Source organism: Drosophila serrata, unplaced genomic scaffold (assembly GCF_035046125.1).
Source record: "Drosophila serrata isolate PLE 108 unplaced genomic scaffold, ASM3504612v1 contig_182, whole genome shotgun sequence".
NCBI classification, from domain to species: domain Eukaryota; kingdom Metazoa; phylum Arthropoda; class Insecta; order Diptera; family Drosophilidae; genus Drosophila; species Drosophila serrata.
The window spans coordinates 65,462-87,994 of NW_028257080.1; the positions used below are offsets into that span (position 1 = coordinate 65,462).

At 37.8% G+C, this 22,533-nt stretch overlaps 1 protein-coding gene across 2 annotated transcripts in view; it reads left to right on the top strand.

The window, feature by feature from the left end:
* The window catches only part of LOC110178787 (uncharacterized), a 74,860-nt gene that overhangs the window by 12,391 nt on the left and 39,936 nt on the right, over positions 1 to 22,533 (top strand). Inside the window, exon 2 of one of the 2 annotated variants that reach the window (XM_086827613.1) lies at positions 15,603 to 15,628. The gene's annotated coding sequence lies outside the window, so the exon portion shown is untranslated. The remainder of the gene's footprint in view (positions 1 to 15,602; positions 15,629 to 22,533) is intronic. The other variant, XM_020946038.2, reaches the window with a different exon arrangement.

Genomic DNA, 22,533 nt, shown 5'->3' on the forward strand with positions numbered 1-22,533 from the left:
TGCAAAAAAAAAAAAAAAAATTGAGAGAAAGACAGGGAACACTCGATACATTTTAGATTAATTAAATTGTATTAATTAATTTGATATTACTTTTAGGAGAACTATTAAGAAAGTATTTAAACAAATATTTATTGAAGAGGAGAATTATTTGCTTAAGATTACAATTTCTTTTGAAGAGGAAAGAAGAAGACATTTTCTATGAATTTACCGCCCCATTACAACTCTTTGAGAATCGCAGAGGAAGGCCCTACTTATAGGACAACTATTAAGAAAGTATTTAAACAAATAGTTATTGAAGAGAATTATTTGTTTACGATTACAATTTCCTTTGAAGAGGAAAGAAGAAGACATTTTCTATGAATTTACAGCACCATTACAACTCTTTGAGAATCGCAGAGGAAGGCCTTACTTATAGGACAACTATTAAGAAAGTATTTAAACAAATATTTATTAAAGAGGAGAATTATTTTCTTACGATTTCAATTTCCTTTGAAGAGGAAAGAAGAAGACATTTTCTATGAATTTACCGCACCATTACAACTCTCTGAGAATCGCAGAGGAAGGCCCTGATTTTATGAATTTACTTTATTTGTAAAACATAGAAAAACAAATAGAATTAGGCCAATTTTTTTACTTCAACAATGGAATTCTAAATATTCCTGTCATGAATTTTTATGTTGTTATTATTTTTTAAGATTTTTCATTTAGTTTTGGGTTCCTTAAAATGTATATCCCAACCCTCTTTAAAGTTCCTCCAGCACCTAAGCTCCACCGTACCTATAAAACAGGCTCCGGAGACGCCACTGGCAGCTGCTGATTCTCCAGGTAGCCGGAGAAAACGCGAAGATACCGCAATCCATTTCAATTGCCGCGTCGCGTTTAAGATTACGCAACCGATTAGCCAGGCAGCTGGGAAATGCGGCCCAAAGGAGAGCGAAAGAGTTAATGGGGATTATGGGGATACAGGGGACCCATGCAGGCACGCGTAGCTCCACTCGGAAACTTGTTTATTAGATGACCAGTTAGGTGCTATTTTTCCCGGCACGTGCCCAGCCATTACTCACGTACTTTTCGTACTCAAATGACAAAAACCCATGTCGTACAATATTTCGTTTTCGTACTCATAATCTGTTTCCCTGTTTCAGCAATTTCCCTCTTTGAAGCTTATTAAAAATCAATGTTACAAAAATTTCATTGCCACCAAAAATAATATAACAAAAATTCTGAAGTTCTGGCATATATTTTCAGCAAGAAGAAAGAAAGTCAGCAAGAAATTTAGCTGAGCTTCTTTGGACTAAAGGTTTTCATTTATTAATCAGTGGAATAAAACGACAAGTTTGTCAATAAAAAGAAGGGAGGAAAAAGGCGGGAAAAGCTGTTGGGGATGAAGGTGAGGGCGTAGAGCTGCAATCAACCCGGAGACTCAGACACAGAGCAAACAAAGTGCAAAATGCTAAAAGTGAAGCTAAAACTGCATAGCAACAAGAGACTGGTAAGGGGAATTATAAGTCGACGGGAAGATAACCTTTTAGAGGAGTTTTTAATTAATTTAATAATAAATATTAATAAATTTAGATTCAGTTACTAATGAGAAATTGGTGGCATTCTTTAAGAACTGTTTACTTTATAAAGATATTAATAAGTTTCTAACAAGGTAGTTCTCTAATCCACAAGAAATTGTTTTTACCTATAAATCTTCCTTTGAACTATTTATAATTTTTCTGGAATTTGAAAAGTCTCCTTAATATCTTCATATATCCCCCAAAACACCCCATCCTTTACAGGGTATCACAACAACTCAAACAACATCCCATTGCAGTTTGCAGTCAAAGTTGACTCTTTTACGCATTTTTAAGCGCTCCTCCTCGTCGCCTCCCCCGACACTGGCACACCCCTTTACATACACCCCCTCCCAGCTACCCCCCTTCACCTAAATGTAGTGTGGGAAAAGTAGGCGTGGCCATTGGGCAATAAACGGTATATTCCAACTTTAGCTCAAGCTTTTGCTTTTGTTGTTGCCTCGGCCTGCGCCTGGCCTGGCCTGGGCCTGGGTTCGTTGATTTCATTTGGTTTTACTTGTGTATTTACTCGCTTTTTTGTTTTATTTTTGCCTCTTGCTGCAATTAATTGAGGAGCGACGACTAAAAGGAAGAGATTTTGGATGCCAGAGGGGAACGTGACGAAGGGCGATGGTTTTAGGAGGAACAAACAAACAGAGACGTCATGTGAACTGTCTGGGACAGTCTTTGTATCCCATATCCTGTGAGAGCAGCTTGTCCATTAATGGGCTCCCCTAATCAACTCAAGTAAGTGAGGAGAGCGACACATTGAAAGGGACACAGTTAGAAAAATAAAGAAATCAATTATATTGTATTGTATGATAATTTCAAAAGACATACTTATAATAGAACTACAGAAAATGGGTTCACCATTACAACTTTTTGAGAAGCGCAGAGAAGGGCTTGTTGCAAGAGTTTTCTACGATTACGATTATAATTTTTTGAAAAACGCAGAGTGCAATAATTAAGTCCTAACTAACAGAAATAAAATGTATTAATTACAATCAAAGGTTTATAAAATCCTCAGGAATTTCCAAATCAATTCAATATTCTTCCTGTGCATTCCCCTCCAGAAAAAAAAATAGAAGGAGGCAGAAGTAGGAAATCAGACAGTCATGCCTGCTCATCGGGGATAAAGAACGTCATGATCGAGTCGACGGTCCCCCGGCACAAATTGATTCATTAGTCAAAGTGACTTTTTTATTTAACCAAGTCCGAACTGCATTCTATGCGATTCGATTTGCGTGCGCCTCTCTTGGCATTCATTTATTTATCAAATTGCATTTGATTTGTCAATTAAGTATGCTATTTATGCTTATTAAGTCTGGCGCCATAAAGAAATCAAATGCTAAACACGCCCAGTGTGTCCAGAGAGAGAGAGATATTCATGAGCCATGGAACCGGTTGCTAGCCAATCTCGTCGTGGGCCTCTGGTCAAGAGCCGTTCTAGGCTGGCCAACTGGTTGATTGGTCTCCAACTGTTATCAATAAATGAGCCGCTGCTTGCCGTTTTGATTGTGTCACATTTTCGTGTTTATTACGCCCTCTCCCCGCAACAAAATCTATTTTTATTACCAAATTAATGTTGTATTAGATCGCTGGCGAATCAACAGGCGGTCCAAAACGAAACCAGTTGTCCCTTTAACGGTTACACCGCTCTCCCACGCAATTCCCAGGCCTTTTGGCCATTGGTTTTTTCCAGCTCATTCCCACAGCAACTTGGCTACTTGGGTTGGCCAATACTATGTTGACTGCACCCTACGCAACACATGGCCCAAACGAGCGGCTCACACACACTTTTATTTCGCTTGCCATTTTTGGGCCAAGTTGCGTGCCAATCGACGGCTAGATTTCCTGCTTTTTTCCTAACGGGGTAGAAGTTAATTAGAGAGCTAAAGCAAAGAGCATCTTTTGGCGAGTGAAAGTCTCCCTGGGGGTTGTCTTCACTTATCGGATTGTGTATTCTTACAATTAGTAGTTTTAATTAAAAGAGACTTAGGAATTGGTTATAAATTTAAGGTGCAGTCTTGAACAAAGCAAAATGACGGGACAAATAATTTGAAAAGTAATTTAAAATGCCATAAGTTCTCAACTTTATAACCAATTTTTGGAAATAACTTTTGGAATTCTTATTTATATTTTAGAATCCCTCCAAATAATCTATAAACAATGGGAAACTCCGGATAATTGTACCACAAACAACTGCTGCTACTTATTCCCAAATACTTTTACTTTCCACCCCATAACCGAACATAAAGCCACAAAGTCCGGCCAGAGATCAGCAACTGTACGATATCTATATGTAATCTATATATAGTGACAGCCGCAGGGGAGCGGCCCGAACCATCGGAGTGTCACCTTTTGCGGTTCTCCCCGATCGCTGCCCGGTCCCTGATCACCGATCTGCGAATCCCCGGATGCCGTAATCCCCACTCTTTCTGGCGTCCCCTGTCAGGCGTAATTTTATACGATCAGCTTTCGATTTGGCTGAAGCCTGAGGTTAAAAATTAACATGACCAGAGCCGGCGATAAGTTGCGATTGGTATTGGGGGGGCTCTGTGGGCTCTGGGCCTTTGGCTTTTGGCTTAAAGGCAGCAGTACTACCACCACCACCACCACGGCCTGCCGGCAACTCGCTGTAATTTTGTGGTTTTCGTACATAAAATAAAAAAAAGAAGAAATATATATAAAAAAAAAAATAAAAAGAAGTACAGGTAAACCCAGAGAGGATGCGGGGGAAATGCCAAACGTTGTGTCGGGGCGGAGTGCAATTGATATGGCCAACAGAGGCGAACGATGAAGCGGATTCGCATTCGATTGTCAAAGGCAGTATTGGCCATGTAAAATGCATATATACTGGGATATATATATATAGATATCTGTATATATCTTTAGTATCTGTAGTATCCGTGTGTGTGTGTGAGTTGCCTTGCGGTTATGTCCCTTTCTCCGCACAGATGAGCTGTCTTCCCCCTTCCCGGGTTTTTATGCGATATGAATTACACAAGTTTCCTGGCACTTTTGTGCGAGCGTTTTATGGTCGTTTTCCTCTTTATTATAGCCACCGTTGTATGTGTGTAAGAGTATACATATATTTATATATGATGTATAGAAGTGTGCGTTATAATATAATAATTAAATGAATTGCCAAAGTGTGTCCGTAGCAGACGTGCGTCGTTCGTCAGGAACGTAGTCGGAGCAAAGCATGCAAATTAGGGATGGGAAAATGCTTACTTTTTGGGGGAGGAAGACGCTAGGTGCTTATATTTTAAATAGAATAGATAAAAAGCAGGAAATTAACTTTTAAAAAAAATTTTAAAAGAAGTATTCAAAAGGTCCAGAAACATAGAAAAATAATTCATATTGCTTAACAACTGATTTGTTTAGCACCGACTTTGATATACATCCTTCCCTTGTAATTTAATGTTTTTAAATATGAATTTATACTTCCTCTACAATTTCCTTGCAAACATAATTTAAAAATGAAATTATTTAAATTTTTCTATTAAAGGATGCATTATATTTTCAGCATTCCAACAATTTGTTCATATTATTTCACACATTGCTCATTTTAAAGTCTCCAAACTTTGATGGAAATATTTCTATTTAATATAAATTTATAAAATATACAAATATTATTAAATTTTGTCTTCTAACCCCTCACGATCTCCTCTCTAACCTTAGTACACCAGTGTGAATATTTCCATGAAGTTTTTTAGAAAGCCAGCAGGACAGAGCTGTCGACCAAGTTCCTTTCGTCGTTGGCCTGTCGAAAAAGGGTTTTATTTTTGCTGCGGCCTTTATTTGTTTTTTATTCTCCTTCGCTTTTTCCCTCGGCTCTGTTCTTTTACACTCGAGGTGTCAATTTCAACGCCCTTCTTTTGTTTGCCGGATCTACATATATAATCATGTATATGCATATGGATATTATATGGCCAGTACATGGTTATATATATGGATATTACCCTCGTTTTTTAATTTCTGCCAAATTATGCAAAATGTTCGCTCGCTCGCCCTCCAAAAGGGCTTAACAAATAAACTTCTCTCACTCTCTCCCTGGGCGGTGGTGCACTGGGAGAAAAGTGCTGCAGGTTCTATAATCTATAATTTAAGGCAGAAACAATACCACACCCCCTCTTGAGAACGTGTGGGAGCAACGAAAAACGCCCACAAATATGCTGCAGCATAAATATTGGTATATTTTGTGGATTAATAAAATACGGAATTAATAAGCGGTTCTATGGGGGAAGCATGCACTGTAAACAAGTTGTATAGTGAAAATGTATTTAATATAATGAATAATATATAAATGTTAAGATTTTAGTTTTTTTATTCTTGCAATTTGAAATTTAACTATAATATAGTATTGGAAATCAATCACTAAGCTTAAAATATTAGCATTTTTATATTACACTTTCATCGACAAATCAAAGTTTAAAAATTTCATAACTAAGCCAAAAGAGCATTAATTTCGATTCGGAAAGCTGTTCTGTGCAAGTTTTTAAAAGGTTAATAAATCTGCATACCCAAATTTAATTTTTTTTAAATTAAAATTTTTGTCAATTTTTGAAATTGTCAACAATGTAAAAAACTGCTATAAAATATTAAAAAAAAAAATTTTGAAAAATGTTTCATTTCCTAGATGCCTAGAAAGATTCGCCTGTTGATGCTGATCAAGAATATATATGATTTATAGGGTCGGAAATGTCTCCTTCACTGCTTTTTGAGCTTCTGACTGAAAGTATAATACCCTGAAAGGGTATACATATCCGCATTCTTTAGGTAGATATTCAATTCCTACAACGGACAGCTTAAAATACTCATAACTAAGCCAAAAATGCATTAATTTTTATTCGGGAAGCTGTTCTATGCTAGTTTTTGATAGCTTGACAAATCTGCATACCTAAATTAAATTTTTAAAAGGTTTGAATTTTGTCCATTTTTCAAAATATCAACAAGGTCAAAAAATCACTTAAAAAGTCAGACAAAATTTCAAAAATTGTATATTCTTTCCTACATGCCTAGAAAGATTCGCCTGTTCATGCTGGTCAAGAATATATAGGGATTATGGGGTCAGAAATGACTTCTTCACTGCGTTTTAAGCTTCTGGCTGAAAGTATAATAACCTGAAAGGGCTAAAAAATAAGCCTAGAAAAATATTTTAAATTAAGGGTTTTTTTCAATATTCATATATATTAATATTAATTATTATATATTTGTTAGCCTGGGTAAATGATTTCAGTTAATAAATAAAGAGTAGATATATTTACAACTCCATATAAAAACAGCTAAGTGTGGATAAGCTCAAAAAAATATCTTAATAAAAATCCCAACAAATATGTTTTATTTTTTTATGATTTCCAATTATAAATGGAATTTTAATATATTTTTTTCAAGTGCATTCCTAGCCAGTCTGCTCTGTGGGGCGTTGCGATATCAGCACCTCATCCTTCGACTCGCACACATGTGTCGCCTCTGCTGCTTTGGATAAATTTCTGGCTTTTCTTTTCCTTTTTTATTTACTTCTTTTTTACTTTTTGCAATGTATTTTCCTTTTTCATTTATTTTTTGGGTGTGTGTGCTTGGGGGCGTGGCCTGTTGCATTTGCATGTGGTGTGCGTTCCCCGTGCAACTGACAACTCAATAAAATGTCGCTATTTTAATTTCGCCTGTGATGTCGTCACGCGGATGTGACATAAGGCCTCTCCCTCCTCCACTTTTGCTGATTCAGTTGCAGCTGCGCCGCCGGATGATGATGATGTGTATATGGAAGCCAGGGAGCAATATGCGGTTTATGGCTTTGATACCAAGGAGCACCAGTACCAGGAAAATGCAACACAGTTGAGAATGTTTGGGGCTCGGGGTTCATTAAATGAAAACTAAACTTAAGCAGACTCAAGGCGCGGTTGCAGCTCGTAAAAACTTGCTTAAACTTTAGTTTTTCACGAGCAATGAAAAATTAAGAGGCAACCAAGATGCGTTTTATAACTTATACAGAGAAATGGATATATCTTAAACATTTTTTGTAGTAAATATTTAATGGAAAGTAAGGAAAAGTTGAGTAGTGAGTTCCTCTTTTCATATAAATTTAAACAAAAATGTTATCATTTATTATATGTTGATTATACATTTATAAATCACTATTAAATCGGAAATAGTTACACTATTATTGTTACCATTAATAATAGGATCTCCCTGTTCCTTAGCCAAACCATTAAACAGGTGTAAAAGGCTATTGGCTCCCCCGCTGATGATTCCTATTAAGTTTCCCGATCTCCAGTGGTTTCAAATGAATGTTAATTACAACCGTTACGGTTCTTGTTGCTGCCTCATCAATTTGCATTCCCGGCGGAAATCGTTATGGAACTTGAATCGCTGAATCGGAGCAACTGAAGCATTTTTTGTTGGGTTTTTGGAATCGCCAAATTTCTCTGCGGGCTCTCTTTATGTTTTTTCAACATTTCCTTTTTTTGGTTGCACTTAACCCCTGCGCGGTGTCTGGTGATGTTGCACTCACCGTGTTTTACTCAATATTAATGAAGTCATTAAGACGACATCTTCCTCCAGATCGGCGCGTAATGCGAGCGAATTATTAACAACCTTCTCTGCACGAAAACAAGCTCAACTTCGAGGCACCAACTTCAGATACAGCTCAACATCTCCCCCAGATTCGGCGGGATCCCTGAACCAAAGTTCCGCCGACGGCATCAATAAACAACAACAACAAAAACAACAACTGGGGCAGCGGCAAAAATTAATACACGACTACAAAAACAACAACAAAAAAAAGAGTCCAAGAAACACAAGCGGCTTTCATAAATTTGCATGTCGCTGTCACGGCAAGACGGACAGGGGGCAGGGGGCAGGGGGCAGGGGCAGGTGGAGGGGCTGGAGGAGCAGCAGCAGCAGGGGCGGGTTATGAGGGGGCGTGACAACAAGTCAATTCGACGCTCCACCGCTCGAAATGTGGCACAAAAATCTGTTTTCGGCAGGCCCAGAAAACTCGGAAATCTTTAACTGAGCAGACAAGTTGCAGGAAAGTGAAAACGAAGTGTTGGTTACCCTTCAAAATAATAGCAAAATTTAATTTAAAATTATAAAAACATACAATATATTTCTACATCAGTTAAATATATGAATTTATATTTATATTTTTAATTAATGCTGTAGGTTTAACAATGTTTACATTAATTTTGTTCGGTTTTGTCTTTAAAAGTTGAGTTTTTTGATTGGTTCTTACTAAAGATATAACTGTTATTAAAATTAAATAATTAATTTGTTAATTTAAATTCATTATTAACCATTTTTAAATTCATCCACTAATAATTCCTTTATTTATACATCAAAGATTGGCTAATTTTCCTCACAAGTACCTGCTCCTTTGAAGTGCATTCCCTGTACTCAAAATTAAGGAAAGGGTACTCCTACTCCTACTCTCTACATTAAATGTAAACACCGAATAAAAAAAGAGGCAGGAGGGAAAAAATTATTAAGACCCGGGCATAAAGAACTGCTGGAACAGCGCAAAAAATTGTTGAACGCATTAGAAGATTGATGCTGGCGGCTGTTTGCTCAGGGTTGCGACTCCCTGCTCCGCCCTTCCTTTACTTTACTTCACTTTACTTTTTCGGTGGACTTGGCCGAAAGTGATTGCAATTTTTGCTCTCTTATTTTGGCCATGTTTACTTTGTGCATGAGCAGATTTCCTCCTTTTTTTTGTTGGATTTTCGGGTGGCGAGTAAAACGAAAATCAGGAAGGAATGCAAAGACTTATTCAAAGTTTCCCAAGATGTTGATTTTTTGGGAGGGGGCGATATTCTTTTTCCATTTTAGCCACTGTGGAACTGGGTTAATAAGATCGCTCCGGACGAGAGACTACCGCTTTTTGAGCAGCATTTAATAAATAGCTGCTTTTAACCGAGCAAAGTGACTCTCATTTATTATGCATCAAAGATAAACCTAACTGAGATTAATGTCTCACTTCAGGTCCCGAGATATAGGAGAAGGAAATAGCCACTGTTTGTATTTTTTTTTTGCTACCATTCACCTGGCTCTAATCATCTCACCTGGGAACCACACACACAGACACACACACACACTCTTTCTCGGGGGGTAATTGATACCAAAAGGGTGAGAATCATGCAAAGAGATTATCCGGCACACAACCTGCACCAATTATGTCCACACAAGGTAATAATAAAATAAGCTGCACGTTTTATTATTCAGAATATATCCAGATCAACTGGGATCGGGATCGGGATCGGGTTCGGAGATCGGGTAAATCCAATTACCGCCGCTTGTTTGCTACATGCTGTGGATATAACGTGGTATTTTAATTTTAATTTGCGGGGCAGCTGCAAAAAAAATACAATACAATAAAAAACGATAAAAGAAAAGCTGGCAGCACGCAAAGTTAAAGCTGTTGAAATTGCGCCAACCTTGGATCCCGAGTGGGTTCGTTTTTTTATATTCACTCTCCTGCTAATTTGAATTAATTTTGTTGTCAACACGTAGTCATATAAGGATGTGAACAGTTAGCAGGCAATCTGCTGGGTAATTGGGTGGCCGAAGGAAGTCACTCAAGTTGGCAGTGCAGGTGATCATGGGAAAATTAACCTTGCCTTGAATGAGATTTTTTTCGGTAGATTGTGCAGTCACTGGAAAATGCCACTGAGACTTTAGGAACAAGGGAGAAGTCCAAGAAAGGAAATCAAAAAGTGTGGAATTGTTTATTTGGAAGCAGAAACAATGCTCTGAAAAAGGGGTTTATCTTTGAATTTAAAAGCAAAGTTCAGCTGCAAACTATAGGTAACAAAACTAAAACTACAACGTCTTTGAAAATCACATAATCCAACCTAGATAATACCCATAATCAAGAACTGATAACTACTCTGCCTGTAAAAGCTCTCCTCACTTTCCTCACAAACACTTTTCCGTACCGCCTCAAACCGTTTCCAATTCTCGTAAATCTTTGGTAAAAAGAAACCTCATCTCGTCTATTGATGGCCAATAGAGAAACTACTCCTCCCTCTGGCCTGAGTCTATGTAGGTTGCCTTGGAACGCCCAAAAATCTCAGCTAGGTCGTTGCGATTCGGGCCGCCGTTAAATACAGACTGCAGATTCTATAAATCAGGCGTATTTCTCAACACCTTCGCCACCATGCCGCCGCTCTCAACCCGCTCATTAAAAACCATTAAGGAAAATATTTCGCTGGCGAAAAATTATGGCGTAAATGATACCCAGAACCGCCCCCCAAAAGCCACCCTATAAACGACCTCCAAGATCCCACCGAGACCGACACGAAGCCCGGCCTAAACGCGTTCCAGTGTCTTAACTCGGTTTCTGTGTCATTTTCTTGTCTGCAACTCCGGGTTTTGAGCGTCAAATAAATTTAAGTCTACACCTAAACAGCCGGCAAACAAAATAAAATAAAGCACTTGGAAAAAATACTAAAAAGAAACAACATTGGGGAGGCACTGGGAAAATTTGAAGAGTGATATAAAAAAAGAAAAGTTATGTTTTTCATCACATGAAGTAACCATATTTCGTAAAGAAACAACACTTACTTTCCTTTTTTCAATACTTAATTATTATTTTTGTTGCATATAACTTTAATGATTTTTTAATTCGTTTGTTTTTAATCTTAAAAGTTAGTACTTAAAATTCCTCTCAGTGCCTCAGTTCTTTGCCATTATTTTTTGTTTTGTTATTTTTTTCGTACTGAGTGCTCTTTGCAGCGAACATTTGCAACAATTTGTTATTGGCCATTTAAGCCGTTTGTTGTTGGCCATAGTTGCTTTTGGCCGTTGGCGTAGCGAAAAATCTGTTGAGTGTTAATGACATTTTTATGTTTTAACGCTTGAAAAGCTGCGGCCGCTGGGAAATGGCAGACAGTGGGGGAAAACTCCAATTGAAATTCCCGCACCTGGCAATGCTCTATTTTTTTTCTTAACTTGTTTCTTTTCTTTTATTTTCTTCATTTTTTTCAAGAGGTGAGGTGAGGTCTGGTTAACATTTGTAGCTGGTTTGAGTTATTGGCTTAGCCTGTGCTCATCCCAGGCCTAATGGGGGTTTGTTGTTGGCCAAAATGACAGGTGACCTGGCTAACAAGTAGATGGGGTTCATGTTCTTTATCTATGCCGCACAAAATGGTTAGCAAAATGATGGAAATACTGCGAATATTAATTCTATTTATGAATTTTGAGAGCAAAAAATTCAATAAATACTAATATTTTCAATACAGAGTTAAGAGCTCAAGAGGCTAATTAAACACATGAAAAAAAGGCAATAAATAACAATAATTTTCCAATGCAAACTTCAAAGTTCAATTGGTTAAATGTCAGGGATCAGCATTATGTGCATTTTTTTCCTATACAAATACTGCCAGCTCCGACGCTTTCTCCTCTCATCGCCAAAGCAAATTCAATTCCGTTCAGTTTTTGGCCTCAGCTTGTGTCAACATTAATTAAATTTTCTGCGCGCATTTGCAAAACTTTTTGAGCAGCTAATTGGATTTTGGCCGAGCTGCATTTGCCGGCAACAGAAATAAAGCAACAACGGCGACAACAAAATAAAGCAAATTCGCGTGCAGCCGCGGACTAATAACCGCCGAAGCCAAAGCCAAAGTCGGGTTGGGTTGGGAAAAAAAAGGTATATATATATGTATATAAAAACCAGTCGCCCGCTGCAAGTTTCCTGCCTTTTGCTCCTACTCCTGCTCCAGCTCCTGCGCCATCCTTGCCTTGACTTTCCGCTCCTGGGGAAGTTTTTCAAGCGAAAAAAATGTGTATATAAAAAAGGGAAATACTCCTATTAAATGTATTCCTTTGTTTCAGGCTTCACTGGTGCCTGAAATTTCGCCAAAAATGTTTTCTCTGTCGGCCATTCGGCATTTAATGATTTACGTGGCCCAAACAAGTCCATGGTCAGGCAGAGAAAAAAACAACGATCAGGTTTTCTTAGTTCTTTCTTTGAAAAAATATAAAAATTCTATAATTTGATGATATTTTAAAGCTAAATAAAAGTTATTCTCTTTAGTAATAAAAATATATTTAATATTAAAGGAAACGAGAGGAAGACTTATAATACTAATATTGAATAGATCTTATTGTTCATTGTAAAAACCATTTTGTTTAGTAAATGCAGTTAAAAAAATTTAATATATATTTTCTCAAAAATGTTCCGCTTTTTCAAATATAATTGAACAAGTATTTACCCAATTCTTCTAGCATTTTCTCTCAGTGCACACCAAGCAGGTGGTCCCCGGGCCTTTGGACAAAACTGTTTGACTTTTGGCCGCGGTGAAGTGCGTGTGCGGGTGGGAAAAGTCTGGCACTGCAATTAACAAGTGCAACGACTCCGTAGCCTTCTCCTTTTCCTCCTTTCCGATCCTCATCCTGCTCCGTTTCCTTGGCAGTACTTCCTTCTTGCCAAAAACAATGGCCCAAAAAAAGAGAACCGAGAAAAGGAAAAGAAAACGCTGCAACTAATAACACTTAACCGTAGCCCGAGTCAGGTCTTAATTATGGCAAACAACTTTTTGTTTTTAGTTTAGCCGCTAAAACGCTTCCTGTGAGACAAAAAGCTGCCAGCTACTGAACTTTGAATGCACCTCTCACTCCGATTTTCCCTGTGAGTTTTCCGGGAAAACTGCAGTGTGCATGTCGCTACATATCAACAAAAGATGCAGCAGCCACCTCCACACTTCCACACACTTGCCAAGCGTTTCGGTTTGGTTTCGGTTGCATTTTCCGACTTTTTTTTCGGTTTCTGCACTTTTTGTACGTTTATTTTTTTGCAGACTTCAGTCAATGCACTCTCTATGACGTCGTAGCCGTCGTCTGACTGCACAAAATGAAAAAGTTTCGCAAAAAAAAGTAATGAAATCCAAGGCCCAAAAGGATAAACTTGAAGCGAAAAAAATAAACAGGGGATTTTGGTAGAAGCCTGGGAACTTTGGTAATACCTTGTAAAAAGTTTTAGCAAGGAATAATACTACAAAGATATATAAAACATATCAAAGAAATTTGGGAAAATATATCTATAGAATGACATGCCATTAAGAAACCGTTTTGAGCTTAATTTTTATAAAATTTTTTAATGAAGTGCCCATATTTGAATTTATTTTTAATACTTATATAAAAATATCTCATTAAAAATTAAAAAGAATAAATGTGTCATATTTAAGATATAAATTGTATATTTAAAGAAATCTTTAACATATTTTTGTTAACCTTTACCAGTTGGTTGAGGGGTTACATCATTCATAGTTTCCAGAGTATCAAGAACAGCAATTCCACAACCAACAAAACAACACAACAAAAAAGTTAAAAAAAAGCACTCGTTGCATTTTTCTTGTTTTAATTTTTTTGGTTTTGTTGTTTTTTTTTTTGCACAAAAAGCAAAAAACAAGAATGATTATTAACGCCTGTTGGGTATGCCACAGGACGATGTCTGCAGCGGTTGCAACTGCAGCAGCAGAACAAGCATCAGCTACAAATCCATCAATGCACCAAAAGAAATTCTTAGGTACTAAGAATATTTATATATTATACTTATTATAATATTGTATACGATATTATTTAATTTATTAATTTATTATTAGAGTGCCCATTGTTTCCCTCCTGTTTATCTTTTACATTTTTATTTATTTTTTTTTTTTAACTATTTCCTCTACTATAAACATATTTTCGTTATTTATTTTGTGTTTTCTGTCTAAACAAGTATAATTTAATATGGTTTTATGCACATTTTTACCCAGAAATAATTTTTTAAATATATATACTAGTATGTAAAACATCTATTTTTATTTTCTGTGTAAATTTCTGAGTTGTTGGTTTTGAATTCTGACTGCTGGCTGCTAGGGTTCCCGCTCTCAGACTCCTCGAGAACCGAAAGGCGGCAGGCTACTGTGCAAACACAGAGCCGTGTTGCTTTTTCGGTGCATTCGCCTGCAGCGGCCTTTGGATGCAAAAATGCAGCCGGGCAAAAACAACATGTCACAGGCCCGAGGCAGGCGGAGGATGAGATGATGATGGCTGCCTGGCTTGGAGCTATAGAGTCCCCGGGCCCCTCTCACTCATTAGGCCCGTGCGCTGCACTTGTGCCTGCGCTGCACCGTATCCTGCCAAAGTTGGCGGGACCACGTCGGGAGACGTGGCCTGGCCTGCATCCTGGCCAAGTCTCTGCCTCAGTCTCAGTCTCAGTCTGAGGCAGTTGAAAATTACGCTCTCAGACACAATTGTCTTGGGCCTCGGAGACTTGTTCGCCTGAGGAACGGGGACCCGAAACGACAACAATGCCTGCATTTAAACGCAATCTTCGCAATGGCTAGACAGACTCAAACGCAGACATTTTTTTGCCTATCCCTTGAGGGGGGTGGAAGAAAAAAGAAGGGAGGCAGCGGAGGCGTGGCTAGGTGGCAAAAGCGTCGCGTCATCGTCGCGTCTGGAACACTTGAAATTTTTGTATATGTTCATTAGAATGTGCCCCATGACGAGCACAAGGAGGACGATGCTTGAACGCCCTGAAGTAGGCAACACTTTTGGCACATGCACTGCTTTGATGCAAGTGCAAACGGGGCATTACGAAGGTGGTACAGTTGTGCGTGAAGAATTTTACGGAAACATTTATGCATGTGAAAGCATGAAGAGTTGAGTCATGGTTCTTAATTTACTTCTTCAAGTAGATTGGTTAAATACCTTCAATTGAAATCACAAGGAAACTAATTCTAAATAACATAGATTTTTCTTAGGAAGTGTATGCTAGGAATTCCGAACAATGTGAATTTGTTTTCCTTTTTTTCTTTTGAAATTCAACTTGTAATTATATGTATTTAAAAACTAACTAATTTTATATCATTTATATATATAATTTCTATAGACCGATAAGAAAAATATTAAAAAACCCAATTAAAAACTACTATTCGGTAAATACCTTACCGTAACCACACTTTACTTTATGTTAAAATAAATGCAATTCCATTTAAAGCTATAAATACGACATAAATATTTAATAATATTTTTTTCCTTCCTCTATTTCAGAACCTGTCCATGGATTTATGAGGTATGTACGTTAAGCCCCGACCACAATATGCGAATAGTATTTAAATCCGTTCAGGGGCACAAAAGCCGCTTACGATTAATGCTCGCAACCTGCATATAAAAAAAATGTAGAAAAAATTCAAACCAAATAAAATTATAAACGAATCTATTATGACAAGTGCGTGGGCCCTACAAAGTCTTTATTCCCCCGTTCGCATTTTTTTTGTATTTTTCTTTTATATACACATATTTTTTGAACAAAAACAGCAAGAGAATACGGGGGCTGTTGTGTGTCCAAAATGATGCTGAAGTGTGTTCAAAGCCGAGGGGGAGCCCATCATCATGTCAAACGGCAGCAGACAAGAAAACCTAACGATCGAATTAATAATGCCAACAAAAGGGAGATCCGAGATACCTGTGCCTTTGCCTCTGCCTCTGCCACGCCCCGACCAACAATAGAGACAGCCGTGATTGACAACTATGTTGAAATATCAAATTATAATTTCATAAATAGATGGGAAATGGGGGAAGCTAAGAGGCTTTAAATCGGGTAATTGCCTGATCTATTAGGCCTGGGTGTGGATGTGGCCGAAAGAGATCTCCCGACCAGATTGAAGGTCAATGACAACACGTACAAAACATAATTGATTATTAAACTGACGGACAGTCGGTCCCTAAACACTATTTAATAAAAAGGGTGCGGGTACGGGCACGGGTACGAGATTGCTGGAAACATGTTTTAATTTCATGCCTCGGATATCGGACATTAAGGCCCGAGGAATTTTAATTGCCACTGGTCGGGGCAGCCTTGGTTTCCACTCCACTCGTGAACTAGAAAATAAAAACACACCAACTGCAATTGGCTTTGGCATTCACATGCTTCGTTATGGCCATATGAAAGTGCCACATAATTCTGTATCTCTCACCCCGCAGTGCCGGCGGCCAAAACAATTTTCACACCGCCACGGTAATATAAAACTATATATATATCTATCTATATGTGGGCTCTTCACCATTTTTGGGAAGCTGAAAATGAAAATCCAATCAATGCCCGCCTGCCAATATCCATTGCGGTTAATGTGGTTTTCTGGCCTCGACTGTTTGGCGTTCGGGGCGTAGTTATAGTTTAAGAGCTTCACAATCGTATGTGGGCTGCCAATTTTATGTTTGGCCAAGATTTCCTTGGGTAACTCGGAAAAAGAAAGTGGTGAAGATTTTTCTTCTTATACGTTTTTATCACAAGAAAGTACTTGAAAAGGAACTCTCTTAATTTTGGATTAGTTTTACCCTTAGAAGCTCCGGAAGCGGTTTAAGATTTTAATAATATTTTTCCCCCTTCATAAATCAACGAGTATATAAAATATAAGCCATGACAGCCTCAGTTCAGTCTAAAAGGCCTCTCCCACCGAACACCACAAGAATCTTTGCCTTAGTTCTACTGTAGGGAAGCCAACCTCTTGGGCTTATAATTATTGTGAAGTAACCCGTTTGCAAGCTGTGCAGAATTTTTAGTTTACGAGCACATAAATGTAATTGGATGCGCAGAAAATATTACAGTATATATCCATGAGAAGAGTGTGTTTATAAATTTACCTACTGGGCACTGGACAAAAATATAACAATATTCTGGAATTCAATTTGAAGACTTTAGTGGAGTTTTTATCATCATATTTGTAAAGAAAAAATCGTAAAATGTTGTTATATTATTTTAACCTATTTAAATACTTTAAAATTAAATAATTCAATTTCTATATTAAACAAGTCTAGCTTTATCCGTCGTATTAATTCTCTCAGTGCCCTGGTCGATTTTTCTAGCCTGCAATTTGCTTGAAGCCAGCTGTGTTGCAGCTTCCATCTGGAGTTCCTGGAGACTCTTGCGCATGGGCAAAAGGCGAAACGTGTCATCATCGATTATATCGAAGGGGGGTATGGACTTCAGTATGAGAATGGTGATATGGAGCTCTCCTCTCTCTAGGGGAGCAGAGAGGAAAAATCGGGAGCTGGGCAAACAAGTGGCTGTTGCTATCGCTCTGTGTTATCGCTGACGTTGGCAGTCCCCTGGGCGCGTAACTCAAAGCGACAACACTTGACACTAATTAATACATACGCACCGACCTGGGAGCTGGCTTTTTTCCACACCGTTTTCCCATTTTCCATCTAACCAGCTGCCGCCACCCACTCGGCTTGTCGACGCGCTCTCTCCCTCTCGTCGCATTTCAATCAAGACCACGTCAGTCATTCAGTCAGTCAGTCAGTCATTCAGTCTGAGCTGAGATTCTGGCTTGATAAAGTTGTTTGAAAGTGTTGCAGCCTGCACACACAAAGACACAGACACGCATAGTTGAGTGCCTAACTGGCACATTGACTGCAGCAGGCAGCAACGTGCAACCTGCAACACAGGCAACAGTAACTGCAGCAGCAACATTAACCTGCAACAGTTGCAGAGAGAGAAAATATGTGCAAGATATTCTAGCTTTATTAGGAGGCTTGTTTTCAATTCAGTCAATTAGTTCCTTTCAGATTCATGGTAAATATTCAATATACTTTATCTTCCTTTAAATTTGTTTGGTTCATATTGAAGTGATTTAAATTGCTTGTACCTATTCTATTTATTCCTAATTTTCATTCTATTTCAATTGATAAAGTTGCCTGTGGTTCTTACCAGTATTTCACTCTTCATAATCATTTCAAAAATTAATAAATCTCATAAATTGATAAATGAGTTCTTCAAGAAGCCCAAATATTCTAGGTAACCATTATTTTTCCATGTGTATAAAATAGAAATAGGGAAGCAGCCGTCTAGAAGAAGAGTGTGTGCCATTGTACTGGGCGATGCTTATCAGCTTGTCGACGTCGCGGTCTCCTGGCCTCACGCAGCAGCAGCACCACCCCCAGAGACACACCATCAAAGACCTTCTACCAGCCCCCCAGTGGGTGCTGCTTGATAATGTTTACCGTTGCACTTCCTACGCCGATTAAGGTTAGCGCACTTTAAGCAAACGATTGAGTGGCTACTTGGTGTCAAAACTTTAATTAAAACTTGGCTACCACAGAAAGTTTGAAGGATAATGCTAATGAGGCCATCGAAAACATTTTCTAAAAACGAATTAATAACAAATTAAAAATACTCGGCAGTTTAAGGAAGCTTAGAGGTAATAGAAATTGAATTTATTCTACAAAGATAAAAACCTAAAAACTTTGGGTAATGCTGTAATGTAAAGCTGAAGGAATTTGTATAATAATTTTAAATGATTAAATTTCAGATAAATATTAAGGAATATAGAGGTCCTACTCTTTAATAAATAAACAAACAATAAAGCTGTTTAATAATCCAATTTATATAATATTTTTCATTTTGCTGTTAAACTGCAAGTTTCTATAAGTTTTATATATAAACCTTTAAAGAACTTAAACACCCAACTTTGCGAACTTTAATTCAATGCAAAATATGTGAATTTTAATTTGAATATTTTATCCTGCTCAAATTAATAGAAATGTCAGACAATAATAATCCCGCTGGATTATTTTCCTTCACTCACTAGACACAATTATTAAATTTTGTGAGCCATCTTCCCCCCACAGAACATTAAAACCCCTCAGAATAGTGCCTTCAAAAACTTATTAAGTAATTTAAACAACATTTCCATTCAGACTCGCGTTGATTTGACTTTAATTTGAAATTTTACACACCAATAAGCCACATTTAGCTGTCAAATTTCCAAAGCGAAATATGCAAATTAAATGCGGCAATTCTGGCATTTCCTCTGTTATTATAGCCAACGTGCCGCTTTTTATTGACCAATTAAAAATGCTTGTGATTCCGGACTGGGACCGAGGAGGAGGTGGGAAATGATTCATCTAAGTCCGAGAGCTGTCTCTCAAGTCATCAAGGAATGCATATACCTCGTTTTCGGGCCTCTGGCATTTCTTAGCTTTTATTTACTTTATTTTCTTGACAATGCCACAGACAATGATCGATGAAGTTGCGCCTTGGACTTTAACATTTGTGCCCGAAATCGAAAAACGAAATCGAAACCGAAATCGAAAATAAATTTTCAATTGATAACAAAGGAAAATCGACACAAACTGGCATTAATTTTGGGCTCTTTAAAGCCAAACTTTGACACCCGATGCCTGAATAAATGCTTAATTAACACTCAATGGCGCGCCTTAAGCGGGCTTTCATGGGTTAATCGGAGGGGCGGAGGCGGTGGGGTGGGGGTGGCGTTTGTTGCCAGCTAAATTGCGGCAATTGAAGGCGCAACGAATGCAACTCAAAAAAGTCCCAAGCCGAAATTAAAAGGCGTTTTTATTTTGCCTGTTTTTATTTTTTTGTAACCAAAAAAGTAAACAACGCCAAATTGACATTTTGCCTCTCGACAGGCAGCGAAAAATGGTTTTTCAGTTGGTTTTTCGGCGATTTTTCCAAAGTTTTCCTCGTATCGAAGAAGGCAAGGCCCAGCAGGTCGCCGTTGAAAATGACAGTTGCAGTTATTTTCGTTAGAAATCAACAAAAGCCAAAGCCAAGTCACTAAAAATGACTGACTCTTTGCCTGACTGAGTGACTTTTGTTTGGCCAATTGGCGGAAAGTGAAAAGCGGCAGCGGCTCAGCCACCTGAGGGCAAGGAGTTGCGCCGGCGCATTGCATCATGGCCCAAAGCATTTAGGCCGCGTATCTGTATATCTGAGTATATGTGTGGGTGCACGAGCAATCGATGATCGGATAGCGTTGAAATCTACTCGCATGTAACGTTTAAATTTGTTGGAAAGTTTACAGATGCACAGAAATTAAATGATTAAATTAACCAAATATATCCTTTTAAGAAATATGTAATTTAATGATGAAAAACCAGACTGCAGAATTTTAAAACTAGGCCCTTTTAGGGATGGCCAATATAAAGTATTGACCAAATATTGGTCCTAGGAACTTTAAAATATATAATAAAATAAAATATAACACTTGATAATAATATCTTTAATTTACCATAGATTTTAGATTTTTTTTGTATGTGTACCACCTATAGCTGTGGCTTTTCATGCCTCCTTTTTAGATTGTTTTTTTGTTTTTTATTTATTTTTCGCTCTCTCGGAGAGCAAACAAGAGTTGCACGATTTTCTTGTAATTTTCCAAGCAATTTCCAAGTACGAAGAAACCTCCGCCAAGTGCCAGTGCCATATAAATCCTCAATGTTTGTTTAATTTCGTGTGTATTTTTTTCGTTAGCCTTCCTCTACTGTTTGTATTTTTATTTTGTTTTAATTTGTCCCAAGAAAAAAAAAAGCGAAACGAAAATAAACTTGCAGGAACAACAACAACATTGAAATTTGGCTAATTGTGTGGCGATCATTGCTCATTACGGCTCATTATTTGTTGTGGCTTGTACAGGTTCTTGTTCCCAATTTTTTCCAATCGCCCGCAAGAGAGGGCGGAGAAACCCATTTTATTGTCAATGATCTTGTAACCAGATTAGCATAGATATTGTATCCCCCATTCGCGATTAGATGGCCGAGCACGATTTTGTTTTGGGACAATTGTTTGGGAATGTATGTAATGCGGCTTGTTCCTAACGTGGAACTTAACAACTTGGCAACATTGTTACCGCTAGTAAAAGTTTTCAACAGGAAGCGGCCTGGCCTGGAATGCTCCCTAAACGATTAACAAAACAAAATAGCCAGAATTGCCGGAGATGCCTTTAAATTCCAAATTCAATCAGCTTATGAAAGATTTGCATATTTATTCGATATAGATAGATGCCTCTTAGGGTGTGTTTACGACGGTAAGACAGAGAGCCTTTAAATATATTTGCATTTAATTTCAGTTGAAAGGCTATTGTCTGCTTAAGGTGTATTTTTTATTAAGCAATGGCGTAGATAAATCTTTTATGATTAAAGCCAAGAACTTGAAAAGCCAGAGGAATTGCCAAAGGGTTTATATAAATTTATTCTTTAAGCAGTAAAAATTCTGAATTTAAAATCCTAAAAATACCTTTTAATAAGGGAGTTTTGTAATAGGAAACTCTAGATAGTTTTTAAATATATTCACTGCCCACTGATATGATCTAATTTCTGCCTAATTTCAATGTCCAACAACCTCCTCATTATGTGAGATATTCATCATAAAACCCAAAGCCTAAATCATTTGCCATTCGATTCAGGGAGACAAGGTTCCAAACTTGGCATGATTTCATTGGCAATCAACAGGGCTCATAAAGACCATCACTAAATGGGGGCATAAAAGCCTGGCCAATAAAAGCTAAAGTTATTTTCTTTGTTTTCAGAGCAATTTGGTAACGTTTCTCTGTGCTTTTTTTCTAAGAGATTAAAGTATAAATTACAAAAGAAACTTGATTTCGCATAGGCAAAAGCGATTCCGATCTGACGGATTCATAGTCATAAAGATTTCAACGTATTTTCAACGTAATTCCTTTCGCGTGATTGGAAGATGCCATAAAATCTTCGGTTTTTTTTTCTCCTTTCTGGATTTTATGGGTCTGAGTGAGCGTTTCAAATGCCCGACCATTGTTTCAAATGGCAGTGAGTAAATAAAATTGAGCAGCTCGTCGGTTTTACAAAAAATTATGTTGATTTTGCATATGAGAAGCAATGGGCTTGTGGCATTAAGCCTGAGTTTTTACGACTTTCGCTTTTAATGGCCAACGGGCTCCGGAAAGTTGGACTCTGCTGTAGGTCGCGTTGCCAGGTCCCAAAAGTCGCCACCATCCGCATTGCCAGTGCCACTTATTATGAAATATTCGATATCCCAGATATCCCATTTCTGCTCCGGCTGGACTTGGACTGGAATCTTGAAAAATCTACGAGGCACGAGGCATGGACCGTGAAGCAACTGGAAAAATTCAGAGCAAAATGAAAGCGAGAAGAAAGGAGCCTACACGGTGAAAATAATCGATATTTATATCAAATACTATACCTG